Source organism: Marmota monax, unplaced genomic scaffold (genome assembly GCF_021218885.2).
Source record: "Marmota monax isolate L192 unplaced genomic scaffold, Marmota_monax_Labrador192_F-V1.1 WCK01_AAM20220418_F8-fsc00109, whole genome shotgun sequence".
In the NCBI taxonomy this organism is placed as follows: Eukaryota; Metazoa; Chordata; class Mammalia; order Rodentia; family Sciuridae; genus Marmota; species Marmota monax.
Window position 1 is genome coordinate 157,379 of NW_026695229.1, and position 16,384 is coordinate 173,762.

The window sequence follows — 16,384 nt, forward strand, 5'->3', positions numbered from 1 at the left end:
GATCAACACATTCAGAGCTCTGTCTACTTGGGGAGTAGTTTGGTTAGCAATACAAACATTTTTGTAATTTTGTTAATGTGTAAAGACTTTTCACCTACCCTTCATTGAATGTTCCCTGTGGTTTGTGATTACCAAGTTCATTTAGCAGACAAAGTGTAGACAGATTGCCTCCCATCATATAGCAACAACTGAAGAGGGGAAGGCCAGTGTGCATTGCAGGCAGTGCCAGACAAAACCACATGAGGTCCAAACACCAAGTTAATCTTTATTACCAGGAAAAACACAAATACGTATGTTTTCTCCTTTACTACTTTTGAGCATTTCTTAACTGCCTAGGATTCATCAAAGCTTAGAGTTTGCACCAGATTTTGTGGTCGCTTGTTTTAATATCTTACATGCACAGAAGTACCCTTGCTTTTGACATGACTTTTCTCAGACTATTTCAATTTTTAGAATGCCAATATAAGCACAATTGTTTCAGGCCTTATTTATTTTTTTCAACTTATGAAATTTGCTATGGTTTTCCCCAGGATGCAAAAAAATTCTACCCCCCCACAAACCTCATAATGATGTACTTTGTGGGGGCAAAAAACCAGCACAGGAAAGAAGTATGGTTTTGGGAGAAAGTACTTAAGGAAGGGATACATCAGTTGAAGTCCTTTATCTTAACAAAGCCATGAAGCAAAGGGGATGGCTGATGTTTTTCATGAATATGAGGCCTGACATGGTGCAGTGAGGCTGTCTTTATTCTCTCTCTGTGGTTGTATCAGACAGTGGCTGGGGCCAGATATTCTCAAAGTCTTCTTTGCTCCCAAGTCTCATCCTGGACTAAGAAGGATCAGAGTGACTGGAAGCTTGATGTCTTTTTCTCTCTCTGGTATCCCTATGTGACCTCTCCACATGGTGAACTCAGAGAAGGGGATTTTTGCAGGGCTGAAAATGGAGAAAGCCCAACGAAGCTGGCAGAACCTCAGCCTTCTCAAACCAACATCAGACATCAGTCAGCATTGCTTCCACACCAGGGCAGTCACACAGGCCACCCAGGGCCCAAGGATGGGACAGAGACCATTTCTCAATGAGAGGGATGTTAAATATGGTGATGAACTTTGAAACCATCAGAGTCAGACCTTTGGCTACAAAACATGTACATTCTTCCTGCTTGAAAATTATATTCACCTTCCCAAGCCTCCAGAGTCTCATTGTCATCTGAGTGAGTTCTGGATGCAGATGAAGTTTCTTGGTAAGGTTCTTCCTCATTTGAAGACCTGGGGACAAAAGGGACTGGTTCCTTGCCCCTCCCTTGCCCACTTACAACCATGGGGCAGAAATAGGGCAACCACCACAGAGTCTCTTATAAGAAAGGGTTGAAGTGGGGAAACCATGGCTGTCCCTGGTCTGCATCACCTCAAAACCCATCAAACGCTTGTGCAGCCCACACAATAGGTCCAGACCCACTGCCTGGAAATGCTTCTTTATGGTTTCTGGTTTAATCATCCAGAGCTCTGAATAATCCTTCTTTGTCCCATGGGGAATGATGGGTTTTTGACTGAGTAGTTTTCTCAGTCTGAATGCCCTGTGTAACTACCAGAAATTACTGGCTTAAAACATCACCAGTTTATTGTGTCCATGGTTCCCAAGTCCAGGTCCAGCATAAGTGGGTTTTCTTCTTTGGGTCTCCTTGGACTGCAGCCAAGATGTTGGTCAAAGTAAGGATTTCAACCCAGGTCAGGATTATTTTCCAAGTCCATTGGCTGCTGGTGTAATTTATTGCTGTGTTCTCTTGCTATCTCTCCATGGCTGGAAGCTGCCTGCAGGTCTTTCTCTGTGGAAAAAGGATAATTCATAGTCTCTGTCTTCTGCCACCACCTAGAGAGCAATTTTAAGAAGCCCACCTGATTGCATAGGCCCACCTGGCCAATCTCCCCACATTAAGGGCAGTTGATTGAGTACCATAATCACATCTGTGAAATACCTTCAAAGGGGCAGCAACATTATTGTTGAATCATAGAGCTGGAGGTAGGTGCAAGTTCTCTAGGGGCTGAGGTTCTGAGAGCATCTTAGAATTTTGCCCCTCACATCACACCTAGCAGTTTGAGATCCAAAACCTTTGTTCCCTTGTGTATTATTTTTACTCACTTTGACTCAAACAGTGGTGTTTTTATGTAGCAATTACATTAAAGATTCATGGATCTCTCACATGTTCTAAGTGTATTCCACATAGCAAGTGCCCAATCACAAATGTCTCTGAGATAAGATCCTCCCTACTCTGGGTTCCTGAATGATCATGGTAGGAGGGCCAGGCCCTTTAAACTTCTATTCTATTTTTTAAAATATTTTTTTAGTTGTTGATGGACCTTTATTTTATTCATTTATTTGTATGTGGTGCTGAGAATTGAACCCAGTGCCTCACACATGTGAGGCAAATGCTCTACCACTGAGCCACAACCCCAGCCCTAGAGGACCTATTTTTAACAGGTAGAATCTGAAAGGCCCAATCTTTAGATTATCAGTTCTCTTTCTCTGAAAGAATCAGTGAGGCACCTACTTATGTCTTTCCAAGGTCTTAATGAAAGTTCTTACAAACCTACATTGACCTTCAATTTGAGGTTCTTTCTTCATTTTAGCTTTGGTTGCCATTTGCATGTATTAAGAATTGTTCATAAGTTTGAGCACTTGTTTTCCTGTATGTATCATATAATTTTCTTTTCTTTTCTTTCTTTTCTCTCTCTCTCTCTCTCTCTCTCTCTCTTTCTTTTTTTTGCCTAATGTTCTGGGTAGGATTTCAAGGACATTTGTTGAATAGAAGTGGTAAGAGAGGGCATCCCTGTCTTATTCCAGTTTTTAGAGGGAATGCTTTCAGTTTTCTCCCATTTAGGATGATACTGGCCTTGGGTTTAACATATATAGCTTTTATAATGTTGAAGTATTTTCCTATAATAAGCATTTTTTCCTACAATAAGTATATTTCCTACAATGAATATTTTCTTGTGTCTTGGATGCTATGTTTTGTCAAATGCTGATTCTGCATTTATTAAGATACTTATAGAACCCAAAATTTTTACCAGAAAAGTTGTAGAACTCATAAATTAATTCAGAAAATTATCAGGATATAAAAATAACACCAAGTTGCATCCCTATACACCAATGATGAATCAACTGAAAAAGAAATTAGGAAAACTATCCCATTCACAATAGCCTCAAAAAAGAAAAAAAAGACACTTGGAAATCGATCAAACAAAAGGGATAAAAGACCTCACCAATGAAAAGTACAAAACACTAATAAAGAAGTTGAAGAAGATCATAGAAGATAGAAAGATCTCCTGTTCTTGGGTAAGCAGAATTAATATTGTCAAATTGGCCAAACTACTCAAAGCACTATACAGATTCAGTTCAATCCCAATCAAAATCCTAATGACATTCCTCATAGAAATAGAAAAAGCAGTCATGAAATTCATCTGGAAAAGTAAGAGACCCAGAATAGCCAAAACAATCCTTAGCAACAAGAGTGAAGCTGGTAGCATTACTATTCCAGACCTTAAACTAAACTACAACTACAGAGAAATAGTAACAAAAACAGCATGGTATTGGCACCAAATTAGACCTGTTAGACCATTGATACAGAACAGAGGACACAGAGGCTAACCCAAATAATTACAGTTATCTTATATTAGACAAAGGCACCAAAACATACATTGGAGAAAAGATAGCCTCTTCAACAAATAGTGCTGGGAAAACTTGAAATCCATATGGAACAAAATGAAATTAAACTCCTCTCACCATGCACAGAACTCAACTCAAAGTGAATCAAGTACCTAGAAATTAAACCAGAGACCTCATGTCTAATGGAATAAAAAGTAGGCCCAGATCTCCATCATATAGGATTAGGCCCCAACTTCCTTAATAAGAATTCTATAGCACAAGAATTTTAAAAAAGAATCAATAAATGAGATGAATTCAATCCAAAAAGATTCTTCTCAGCAAATAAGTGAGATGAATAGAGAGCCTACAGAATGGGAGCAATTCTTAACCACAAGCACATCAGATAGAGCACTAATCGCTAAGATGTATAAAGCACTCAAAAACCTTATCACCAAAAAATCAAATAATCCAATCAATAAATGGGCCAAGGAACTGAACAAACACTTCTCAGAAGAGGATATATAATCCATCAACAATATATAAAAAAATGTCCAGGGGCTGGGTTGTGGCTCAGCGGTAGAGTGCTTTCCTCACATGTGTGGCACCCTGGGTTCGATCCTCAGCACCACATAAAAACAAATAAGTGAAATAAAGGTATTGTGTACAACTACAACTAAAAAATAAATATTAAAAAATTCCAACATCTCTATCAATTAGAGAAATGCAAATCAAAACAGAGTAAAGATTTTATCTCACTGCAGTCAGAATGGTAGTTATCGAGAATACAAACAAGTGTTGGCAAAGATGTGGGGGAAAAGGCATACTCTTACATTGCTGGTGGGATTGCAAATTGGTGCAGCCAATTTGGAAAGCAGTATGGAGATTCCTTGGAAAACTTGGAATGGAACAACCATTTGACCCAGCTATCCCACTTCTCAGTCTATATCCAAAAGACTTGAAATAAGCATACTATAGAAACACAGCCACATTAATGTTTATAGCAACTCAATTCACAATAACTAAACTGTAGAACCAAAACAGATGCACTTTGATAGATGAATGGATGAAGACACAGTGGTGTATATACACAATGGAATATTACTCAGCATTAAAAGAGAATAAAATCATGCCAATTGCAGGTAAATGGATGGAATTGGAGAATATCATGCTAAGCAAAGTAAGCCAAACCTGAAAAATTCAAAGGCCAAATGTGCTCTCTGATAAGTGGATGCTGATCCATAATGGGGGTTGGGGGGTGAGAATGGAGGTACTTTGATTGGGCAAAGGGGGAGGAAGAGAAGGGAAGAAGAGATGCAGGTAGGAAAGATGGTGGAATGGGATAGACATCATTACCCTAGGTACATGTATGACTGACTGCACATGTAGTGCGACTCTACATAATGTGCACCAGGAAAAATAAAGTAGTGCTCCACTTGTGTACAATGAATCAAAAAGCTTTCTCCTATCATGTATAACTGAATAGAATTAATAAAAAATAATCTAAAAAACACCTCTGACCTCTCTTCTTTATAAATTACCCAGTCTATGATCTTTCATTGTAGCAATAAAAAACAGAGAAAGACAGGGCTCCTGAGGGAAGCAGAGATCAGGAGCTCAGGGTTGAGAACCAGAGCCAGACACACTATCTCCCATGGAGAGCTTGCTTCCTTCCAGACCTACAGAGAGAACAAACAGAGGCAATTCCTCTTGATGGCTGCTGGAAAGGAGGTCACTCGGAGGAATTACTGCTGGTACACTATCCTCTGGCTAACAGGTTCTTTATCTCCCATCTTGTTCCTTTCATTCATTTCTTAGTAATAATCATATCTTACTTTGCAAATCCCAAACCTAGCACAGAATGTTATTCCAATAGAAGCTGCCATTAAGATGCAGTATGAAGAAATGATGGCCTGTCTTACTAGAGCAGTTGAGTAGGATCCAGGCTGTCCTGCCCAGGCTTCAGGTACTCCCCAGGGGAACCCAGGTAAGTCCCTAGCCCCAGCAAGGAAGGATATGTTTGGAAAAAAATTACTTGCTGCCCCTAGGTTTCAACTCTGGATGGACCAGAGCAGTGCCATGTCACTCCATGCCAGAGCACACACTACATGCTGCCTGTAACCACAGGATGCACACGACAGAGCAGAGAGCATCCACACTCCACAGGCTTCCTATGTTAGCAGGTAAAGCAGACAGCCTGATATTTCAGAAAAATATACGAGGAAAGCAACATTTCCTGTATACATCTTCTTTAAAATTTTAGCTTAAAAGCTACACTTCAAAAGTAAGTAAATAAATAAGATTAGTACTTATTTATAAGAAAAAAAAATAGAAGCCCAATTCTCATAAATAAGTCTGGGTCATATAAATCCTAATCTTATAAATAATTTATATTATAGCAAGAACATCTCATTATACAAATCACAAAATATATTAGGTTTAAGGCATGCATGTGGAAAAGAAGTCTCTGATCTTCAGTTTTGTTCTCCTCATCCCAGTAGTAATGAGCCCTTTCCCTGGTAATTGGTGATAGCTTGATTGGGAACCTGCATTCACATTCTTGTCTTCAGTGTGGTTTAGATTAATAGTATCCAATACATTTCATAATTTATGTATAATCTATATACAATGTCTAATACTATCTTTATAAAATCATTCTTTCTAAAAAAAAATCATCTTGTTTGGTGTTGGGGATAAAACCTAGGTCTGCATACCTGGTAGGCAAATGCTCTACTCCGAGATGAACTCCCAACCCATTAAAACAGCATCAGTTTTGTGGTTGGGGCTGGGGCTCAGTGGTAGGGTACTCATCTGGCACACAAGAAGCATTAGCTAAGAAGTCAGTAAGATGTTAAAAAGGAGTAGTAGGAGAGGATACCCTTGATTGTTCCTGATCTTAGTGGGAAAGTTTCAAGTTTATTATCATTAAGAATAAGGTAGGGGTGATATGGTCACCAGCACCCAGGTGGCAGGAGCAGCCCACAAGCTGGGGCAAGTCACCTCGCTGGGGGAGAAGTCAACCAAGCCCCAGGGCAGAAAGTGGAGGGAAGGAGCCAAGGCCCCATGGGGGTAACTAGCAGCAAGTCCCTGGTGCAAGCCTAGGCCACGCCTCTGCATTTTGAGGCAGAAGACAATGGTTGGAACCAGCCCCTCCCTACACTGAATTCTGAGTGCTTGGGTCCTCCTCTGAGCTCAAGGAGGTTCAGAGTGGAGGTGGATAGAGACAGAGGTGGTTTTTTGAGGTAGATAGAGAGGTGATTTTCTAAGCAGGTCTGATGCCTCACTGAAATTGCTGAAATGTCATCCTGGTTTAGAGGCCTAGGCTCTGGCTTGGGCCACTCCTTGGGTCAGGTGGAGGGCAGCTTGGCTTCCCTCACCAGCCTTATCTCCAGCGTTACCGAGGATGAGGTTCTCAACGATTTCAAGGATGTAGAAGCAGGTTTACCTAATTATTGAAGAAAGAACATTGAAGATACCAAATGGGTGATCAGATACGACAATGAAAGACATAAAACTATTGTACTGAGCTGAAAGAAAGGTATGCAGCATCAGAGCTATGGATCCAACATCAATCTGCAAATTAGCGAAATGAACTGGCACAGAAAGAAGTCGAAATCAGGCAACTTAAAGCAAGACAATTTGCAGTACAAGATGAGTTGTCCATACTGCAGTCAGTACATTCAGGAGCTGGTGGCCATCAACCACTGTCCTGTCTTCATTCGGTCATGACATCAGTCATTGTTCAGCTTTTCCCAGTGAAAAGGAGTAGTAGGAGAGGATATCCTTGATTGTTCCTGATCTTAGTGGGAAAGTTTCAAGTTTATTATCATTAAGAATAAGGTAGGGGTGATATGGTCACCAGCACCCAGGTGCTGGACATGGACTTCAGTGACATCATTTCAGCACAACAAGAAATCAACAGACTGTCAATTGAAGTTTCAAGACTCTCAAGTTGGCCATGGGAGGGATATAACTCAGGCAAAGGGAACACATAATTCTGATCAAAGTGAGATCTGCAAACTACAAAATACTATTAAGATACTTGAACAAAACCAAAGTCAAGACCTCGATCATCATCAAGAGGAAATGTCAGTTTTGCAGAATGCACATCAACAGAAACTGGCAGAGCTAAGTCACTGGTATCAAGAGGAATTAAATGACTATGAAGAAAGGATTGAAAATCAGTTACAACAAGGTGACTCAGGAGTAATAGTAATTGATGAGTCTAAAATTAGATGGAAGAAACTATTCAGGTTCTTCAAACTGAGAAATTAGAGTCTGCAACAAAGATGAGGATCAAATAAAAGACATAAATAAAAATTATCTTTGGCAGAAAATGACAGAGACACCTTGAAGAGAAAAAGAGCAGCTCAGTGTGGAAAAGTGACAAATAATTGAACAGTATGAAAACTTGAAACTGGAATGTAGTCAATTGCAGCCTTCTGTGATGGAGCAGAAAGATGAGGAAATTAAGAATTTGCAGAAAACCATTGAACAAATAAAAAGCCCCTTTGCAGGAAGATACATACAACACTCCAGCAGACAATTCTGATAGGCTTTTAACTTTTGTTTCTTGAAAACTTTCTATAGAAAATGTAAGTGAAAAACACGACCCGTATAACTATGAAACTGAAAAATTAGTGAAAGGAATCCAAGAATGAGAACTTGAGATTCAACTTCTAAATGAAAGAATATATCTTTAACCAGACAGATTGATCAGCTGTCCAAAGATGATGTTGGTAAACTCACTCAAGTTATCCAGCAGGAAGACATGGAGATACTAGCTCTTCAGACTAAAATTTATTCAGGAAAACTTGATATGATCACACCCCAGCTCTTGTCTCTGTCATCACAAACCTCCCAGACAGCAGAGGTTGAAGAGCTGAGAAAATCACTGCAAGAAAAAGAGGCCACCATTAAGGAGCTCCAGGGGAATAACCACAGGTTGTCTGATGCAACTGCAGCCACCACAGAGAGAAAACAAAGTACATAAACAACAGATTCCAAAATTAAAGAGCTCAATGAAAAACAATATCTGTTACAGAATTTACTGAAAGAAAAAGACCTCTTAATCCAGGCCAAAAGTGATCAGTTACTTTGTTCAAATACAAAGTTCACTAACAAAGTGAATGAAAATGAGTCGTTGAGGTAAGCAATAACAAACCTCAAGGAGAGAATATTAATTTTAGAAATGGACATTTCTCAACTAAAAGGGGAAAATGAAAAAATAATAGAAACATCCAAAGAAAAGGAAGTGGAGTATCAAGCATTACAAGAGACGAACATGAAGTTCTCTGTGATGCTGCGAGAACAGAGTTCAAGTACCAATCAATGAAGGAGAAAGCTCTTGCCTTTGAGCAACTGTTAGGAGAAAAAGAACAGGGCAAGGCTGGGGAATTAAATCAGCTTTTAAATGCAGTTGAAACGATGCAGGAGAAGACCATTCTATGTCAGCAGGAGATAGACCAACTCACTTTGTCCCTAAAGAACAAACAGATGGAAAAGAGTACCCTCTAGCAAGAGTTTCAACACTTATGTGACAAAGAATTACACTTAAATCCAGAGATACAAAGACTGAGGAGCCATCTTTTAGAATCAGAAGATTCTTACACCTGGGAAATTTGAGCTTCTGAGAAGAGAAATATGAACCTGAGAGAGAAAGTCACACTATTGGAGGAAAAGCTGCTTTCCTCTTCTAATGCAAGTCATCAAGCCAGTGTGCAGGTAGAGTCCCTACAGAAACAGGTGTGTTTAGTCTCCCAAGAGAGGGATGAGAATGCACTTTAGCTTTTGCTCTACCAGGAACAAGGAAAGCAGTATACATTGTCATTAACTAACCTGCAAATGATTCTAGGGCGTTTCCAACAAGAAAAAGCTATGTATTCAGCTGAATTAGAAAAGGAAAGACAACATATAACCGAATGGAAGGAAAAAGCAGAAAATCTAGAAAGAGAGGTATTGTTATTACAGGAAAGTTCGGATGAAGCCAATGGTGTTGGATTCAGCAACCAAACTTACACAACAATTACATCTAAAGGAAGAACAGATTGAAGGACTTAAAAATAAAAAGCACAATGAGCTCCAACAAGAAATGTTGAATGGTGCACAAAAGAAATTGATGAACTCAGAAAATGGCACAGAAGGAAAAGTGGACAAAGCCCTAATGAAAAACCTGTTCATTGGGCATTTCCATACAGCAAAAAGTAAGCGTCACGAAGTGTTACAGTTAATGGGAAGCATCCTGGACGTTTAAAATGAGGAAATGGAGATGATGGTGGTGTTACTAAGTGGATGACTCCTTGGCTTGGAGGAGGATCAAATAATGTCCCTAGCACATCTTTGAGACCAAATGAGCAATGTATGCTTAATAGTTCTTTTTCAGATCTTTTTGTTAATTCTGGAAACAGAATCTCCTTCATGTGTTCCACCACCAAAACTTTCTGCACATGCCATGAAATGTCTAGACTCCAGAGGAAGGAGAAAGGAAGGTGAGAATGTACCAAGAAGTTTGAAAGATGCTGCAGAATTCAGAGCTGGTAGAAGAGCAGCTGTGAATCCATTTTTGACACTGTGTTCTGTGGCTGTGCCACTGATTAGCCTAGCTAGACTTGGACCTGGTGGACATGGGATTCTCCTTTTGAATCCCATCACAGACTTCATGCCCACCTTTACACTATTGCCAGTGTCCCCTGACAATAGTACCAGGGTTGTACTAAAGGACCTTTTAAATTACTAGGTGATTCTCAAGCCAGAGATGATTCAGCACTTTGAAGAAGCCATAAACTCTTTGTGCTTTTTACAAAGTGGCCTTTTTGAAAAGAAGTCATGTATTTGCAAGGAAAAAGAAAAAGAAAAAAGTTGATATAAAGAGCTACCAGGTATTTTGACTCCCCTTCCCCCCCCCCCCCCGCTTTTTGGTGTGTGTTTTTTTGCTGTAGCACTTATTAAAATTTTATTTGTGTTTGTTTGCTGTAGCATTTTTTATATAAAATTTTGTTCTGATACTATCAGGTAATTAACAGAAATAATAAATATAGATAAAAATGATTTATATAACAGAAAAGAAGAAAAATCCAACCCATATGAAAAAGATATATACCTCAGAATTTGGGTGATATGCAAACAAAATATGATGTAGCAAAGTTGTGAATTCTTTGGTTTATAAAACTGTATAACTACTAAAAGAAAATTAGTGGGAGGGCCTGAACATGAAGTTTAGTGGATAAATTCTAAGATTCTTCTAATCCAAATACTATGACACCTATTCCTTTTACTTATCTTCATTCTACTAAAAAAAGTCACTTGACGTTCATTCCCTTTTCTAGATATTAAATATGTCCAGAAGGAAGATGATTTTTGTCATGAAATCAAAAGTATTATCACATGTATCCTTTTTAATTTATAAGAATATATCATTAAATGTCTGGACTGTTTACATACTTTTATGGGCCCCACAGTAATGCTTATAAACACATTTTAAAAAACATTTGCTCAAGAACAGAAAGTGGGGAAGAGAAAAAAAAATAATAGAGGTTAGAAAGATGAAAAAGTTAATAAAGGAATAGTTAAAACCTTTTTTATTTTTGTAAATTAAGATAAGCTAGAAACTTTTGGTTTATCTTTTAAGTCAGGTGATATCAGAGAAGTGAAAAAGCAGATTAGATAGCAAATGCTTATCTGACACCTGTAATTTCTAAAACCATTGAGAATATTTTTACTAAAATTAGTTCAAATAAAATAAATCATAATTTACTATGAATTAATTTAAATTATTTTATTAATTAATTTTATTGATGAATTCAATTTTATTAATTTAATTTTATTAATTTATTTATGAACTTCATAAATTAATTAATTTGATTTATATTTAAAATTTTATTGAATTTTATTTAAAATTAGTTTAGTAAAATTAATTTAAATAAATTTTAATATAAATCAAATTATTTAATATTAATTATATAGATTAATATGAATTTTAATAAAATTCAATTAATTTTGATAAAATGTTCTCAATGGTTTTAGAAATTGCAGGTGTCAGAGAAGTATTTGCTATATAATCTACTTTTTTCTCTTCTCTATTTTCACCTAACTTGAGCTGGAAACTTTTGATTTATCTTTTATCTTAATTTACAAAAATAAAAAGTGAAGACAAAATACCTAGTGGTTATATAGATCACCATTTTCTTTCAATTTTAAATTTTCTCATTTTCAGCTTCTTATTTCTTTTTTTTTAATAGAGAAAGAGAGAGAGAATTTTTTTAATATTTATTTTTATGTGGTGCTGAGGATTGAACCCAGCGCCCCATGCATGCCAGGCGCGCTACCACTTGAGCCACATCCCCAGCCCAGCTTCTTATTTATTTGATTTTCAAGCTCCTTTATGATAGGGACATGTGGTTTATCTTTTAAACCTCAAGCAATTTACAATTAGAAAAGAAAAGGGACTACTCATGGCTTCTTTAAGTAGTTCACGAAGTAGACCTAAATCAAATATGAATTATCTTTAGAAGAATTTGTAACAAAAGGCTGAGAACAAGATTTCCCACACCAGTCCCCTACAACTCTGCATATGTGGCTCTCTCTGATTTCATCATGGATATAGGTTGATGTGATGACCACCACAACAGCCACCAGACACACTTGCATCTTAAAGATCAGTGAATCATCTCCTTGCACCAGCACCAGCTGTTTAGAACTTAAGAATTTTTTACCAGCCCATTATTTAAAAAATTCTTACTTGAAGCTTAAGTGTATGAGGATGTTCGTATTTATACTTTTAGGTTGTACATTGAAGAGCATTTTCTTGCAGATTTTGTCAATGTAGCTATGCCTTAGAAAGAGAAACCTTTTTTCATTTTATGCTATGCCATATTTCTTGAATGTTCTGCTCATGGTTTCATACTCTTTATACTGTGTGGTCTACAGTCTTTTTAAAATTATATATGTTGAACTCACTGTCTGAGGTTCTGTCTTCCAAGTGGTCTAATCTGTTGATGATGCTTTCAATTGAACTTTTAATTTGGTTTATTGTTTCTTTCATTTCAAGGATTTTTGTTTTCTAGAATCTCTATCTCCCTACTAAAGTAATCTTTTGCTTCCAATATTTGTGTTGTTTATGTAGCTCTTTGTCAAAATGATCTTTTGCTGCCTGTATTTGGTCTTTTATCTCATCCTTTAATTTGCAGAACATTTTCCTTATGTACATCCTGAACTCTTTCTGTCATCTTCTGCTGTGCTGGCCATGGATTCTAATAATGTGGTGTCTTGATTTGTTTGTGGCCCTTTCTTCCCTTGTCCTTTCGTATTGCTGGTGTGTCTTCCCTTCTAGCACTGTGGATCCTAGGCAATACCGTTTTTACCCTATAGGCTTACAGTGCCCCTTCACAACTCCTTTGAGATGAAGGACAATATTATCAGATCCCAATATAAACCATATATACCCTAATGTTTGCAAATAAGATGTTTACATTTGGTCACAATGTACAGATATTGTGAATTCAGTTATTATCTACAATATACCCAGTAGGTTTGTAAAAGGGTTTACAGTTTCTGATGGTAGACAAAGAAGTGGGGATGGAGGGGTAAGATGATATGCTGAGGAGGTAGGAGGTTGTTATATCTTAGGAAGTGTGAAAGAGAAATCTAAAGAGGAAGATTAGTAGCAGGAGAAAGGAATGGAAGTATATTTGGGTAAACAAGTAAGTGGGAAGACAAGAGAGTACATAAAACAAACACACATATCAAGAAAAATAAAACATGTTAAAGTAGCAGAAATTTGTGGGAAAAAAAGAAAAAGAAAAAAAATAAGCAAAGAATAAAAAGAATGTACAACACCAGTGTAACATACTATTCAGAAGTCCCAGGACTTGGTTTTACATATGTTGGGGATGTGAGGTGGGGAGAGGAAAAAATAAAATAAAATAAAATAAAATAAAATCTCGAAGGAAGACACAGGGCTTGTTTTGGTTTGAGATCAGTATCTTTCCTGGTTTCCTTCTCATCCAATAAGTAGTGTCCTCTGTTGTTAGCTGGTATCTCGGCCCTCAGGATGGTGAAAGTACCAGGGTGCCACTGTTCCAGGTTAATGGATGCTGGGGAGAGGGAGAGTTAGAAACTGGGTACCTGGAAGATGGTGATGAAGGTGACCCAAGATGGACGCTCTTGCTTTCAGAAGTGGGGTGAGTGAGAATACAGATACAACATATCTGGGACACTAGGAAAGCAGTTTTAAGAGGAAAGTTCATTGCATGGAGTTTATTCCTTCAAAGAAGAAAAAGTCAACAAATAAATGACTTAACATTACATCTCAAAGCCCTTGAGAAAGAAGAACAAATAAACACCATGACATCTCATGGTCTTACTCTTCTTGTTTCATCAATTTTATGTGGGCTACATTGAAAATAAGTAAGTATTGTCAAGAGACACTGGAGGATACAAAACTGAAGGTGTTTTAGATTCAGACCTCATGGATTTTGCTATTGCAAGTTGAATGCCAGGAGAGAGTTCACTTGGAGCATAAAAAATATGTGAATGTGTAGGCAGATGAGGAGAGCTCTGTGGATCACCTGTTTCCTGTTGACTTTGAAGGATGGAGAAAGTTTGGTCATACAAAGTGGGGAGTAAGCATTTAATAAAAAGAATACAAATAATGAAAAAACTGCAGAGAAATCAGTGATTCAATAGCTCTACTCTAGAAAATCTGATGAAAATTATACAGAAATCATTTTTTTTTATGCTGTGCCCAAGAAAATGAATGAACAAGATGTGGGCTACTCATTAGCATCTTCTCAAGTTGCTTTCATTTAATTTGTCTCAATTATCTTTAAAATTGCCTTGGTTTGTAGATGTTATTGTTATTATGTCATGATATCAATATCCTTATGTTAGTTATTTATCTGTAATTGTCTTATTTTATATATTCCCATTGTGTACTTGGCTTGCATGAGTTTTAATTCGCAGTCCACTGACTTATTATTCAAACAGTATCAACTTAATCCTCCAAACCTTGTAAGAGTATTCAATGCTTATGAAGTTTTCCTACTTTTCCAATGAGTCAACATGGGCTATATTTATATGATTAAAAATAATTAGTTTGATTTCATGTTGCTTTAAATGTCCTTACTTTAATTTTCTTTGCTCAATTGCTGGGTATTACATAACACAGCAAGGAACTTTTATTTTGAGTCTTTTTATTATTAAGCAAATTTGTGTATTAATACAAGGAAGAGTAACTTCAGGGTGTTTGAATATGTATTGCAATGATCATTCCTTCCTTCCAGTGTACTTATCTCTGAACCCATCATTTTATTGGCTCCATAGTTATGAATGTTTTCAGGAAGTGCTTTCTGAAAAATAAATACCTCTCCATCCCCATATTCAGAAAATTCCTGTATTTCATGCATTTATTTTTAGCTCCATTCTGATGGGAAAAAAGGAGGCTTTGTTAATCAGACTGACAACCAAATACCTGAAATTTAGGAATTACAAATTCCTAAATTTGTAATTAATGAAGTTTCTCTCTGCAACTTCGTTAGTTGGAAGTGGGTAAATTTCTCAGTAGACAGAACCTTGCTTGACTTTGGTTATCTCTCTCTTTAGGAATATTTAAGAATGTTTATTTCCAGCTTTTACATTAGTGGAGTCTGTCACTATAAAATAATTATCATTTCAAGAAGAAATAACAATGCATTATCTCTAGCCCACAATGTATTTTCATACTTTATCTTGTGTATTCATTATGAGGTGGGAACTCTTATTCGAAGAGGGTCTTGAAGAAGGTAGGTGACTTGTTCCAAGTATTAGAGCAAATAAAAAAGATGTGACTCACCCCAGTGAGTGTCCTCCATGAATCCAGACTTCTTCCTATTGCTCCTCAACCAAAAGACTATTTTTCCAATTTAAAATGAAACAAACAAATAAATAAAAATCCTCTTTTCTACCACTGGATTCAGATGACAGTCAAATTTGCCCAAGCATATTGAGCAATCATAAATGACTCCCCCCCCGCTCTGCACTGGAGATAAACCACAACTTATAATAACAAAACTGGTCATTGCTCTAGCCAAAGTATTTCATCAGCTTCTGGCGTCCATTATATCTGATATGCTTATCCAGCATGACTGATGGTTTGGTTCTTAATAAGTAGTCTAGTTAAGCAGCGAAGTTAATGACAGGAGATTTTTCTTTGGCTCCAGGGCTCAGCATGCACAGACAGGACCCTGCATGAATTCCCCCAGCGTGTGACGATAAGATACTTCCACTCTGCCAGCAGAGAGCAACTTCATTAATTAAAAACACATTGCATGTTATCACAAAAGATTGAATTTTCTAGGAAGAATTACCCTTTGGCTTTATGATGAGCATGAGGAATAACAGTTAATATGATTCCAGACATAACTTTGTTTCAATTTAGGACAGAAAATATTTAGGATTAGGATTAAGTCTTCAGGAGAGATGGGCTTCACGATCATTCTGCAATGGAAATGCTTGGGACTCTTGTTTGCACTTTGTTTAGGCTGGCTCTGGGAGTTAAAACATTTGCTCAACCCTACTGGGTGTCTGTGACTTAATAGGATATGGTCCTAAAATTTAAATAATGCATTTGAATAGTTCACTCTTTGTGCTAAATGCAAATTAAACAATAAATGGACTAATAGAATGTTTGCAAAGTTCTCAAATTTTGAGAAAAAAGCTAGTAAAGTCAAGCTATCTCTTTGAGGGAGATTACCAATATCTTCAAAAAAAGCAG

The 16,384-nt window shown here is 37.2% G+C and overlaps 1 long non-coding RNA gene across 1 annotated transcript; it reads right to left on the reverse strand.

Moving 5' to 3' along the window:
• Positions 1-240: 240 nt before the first annotated feature.
• On the reverse strand, positions 241-15,593 carry LOC124088349 (uncharacterized). Its single transcript, XR_006850336.2, has 2 exons — positions 15,464-15,593; positions 241-1,822 (listed from the first exon to the last, which is right to left on the reverse strand). It is a non-coding gene; the product is annotated as an uncharacterized LOC124088349 (long non-coding RNA).
• Between the last annotated feature and the right edge of the window lie 791 nt (positions 15,594-16,384).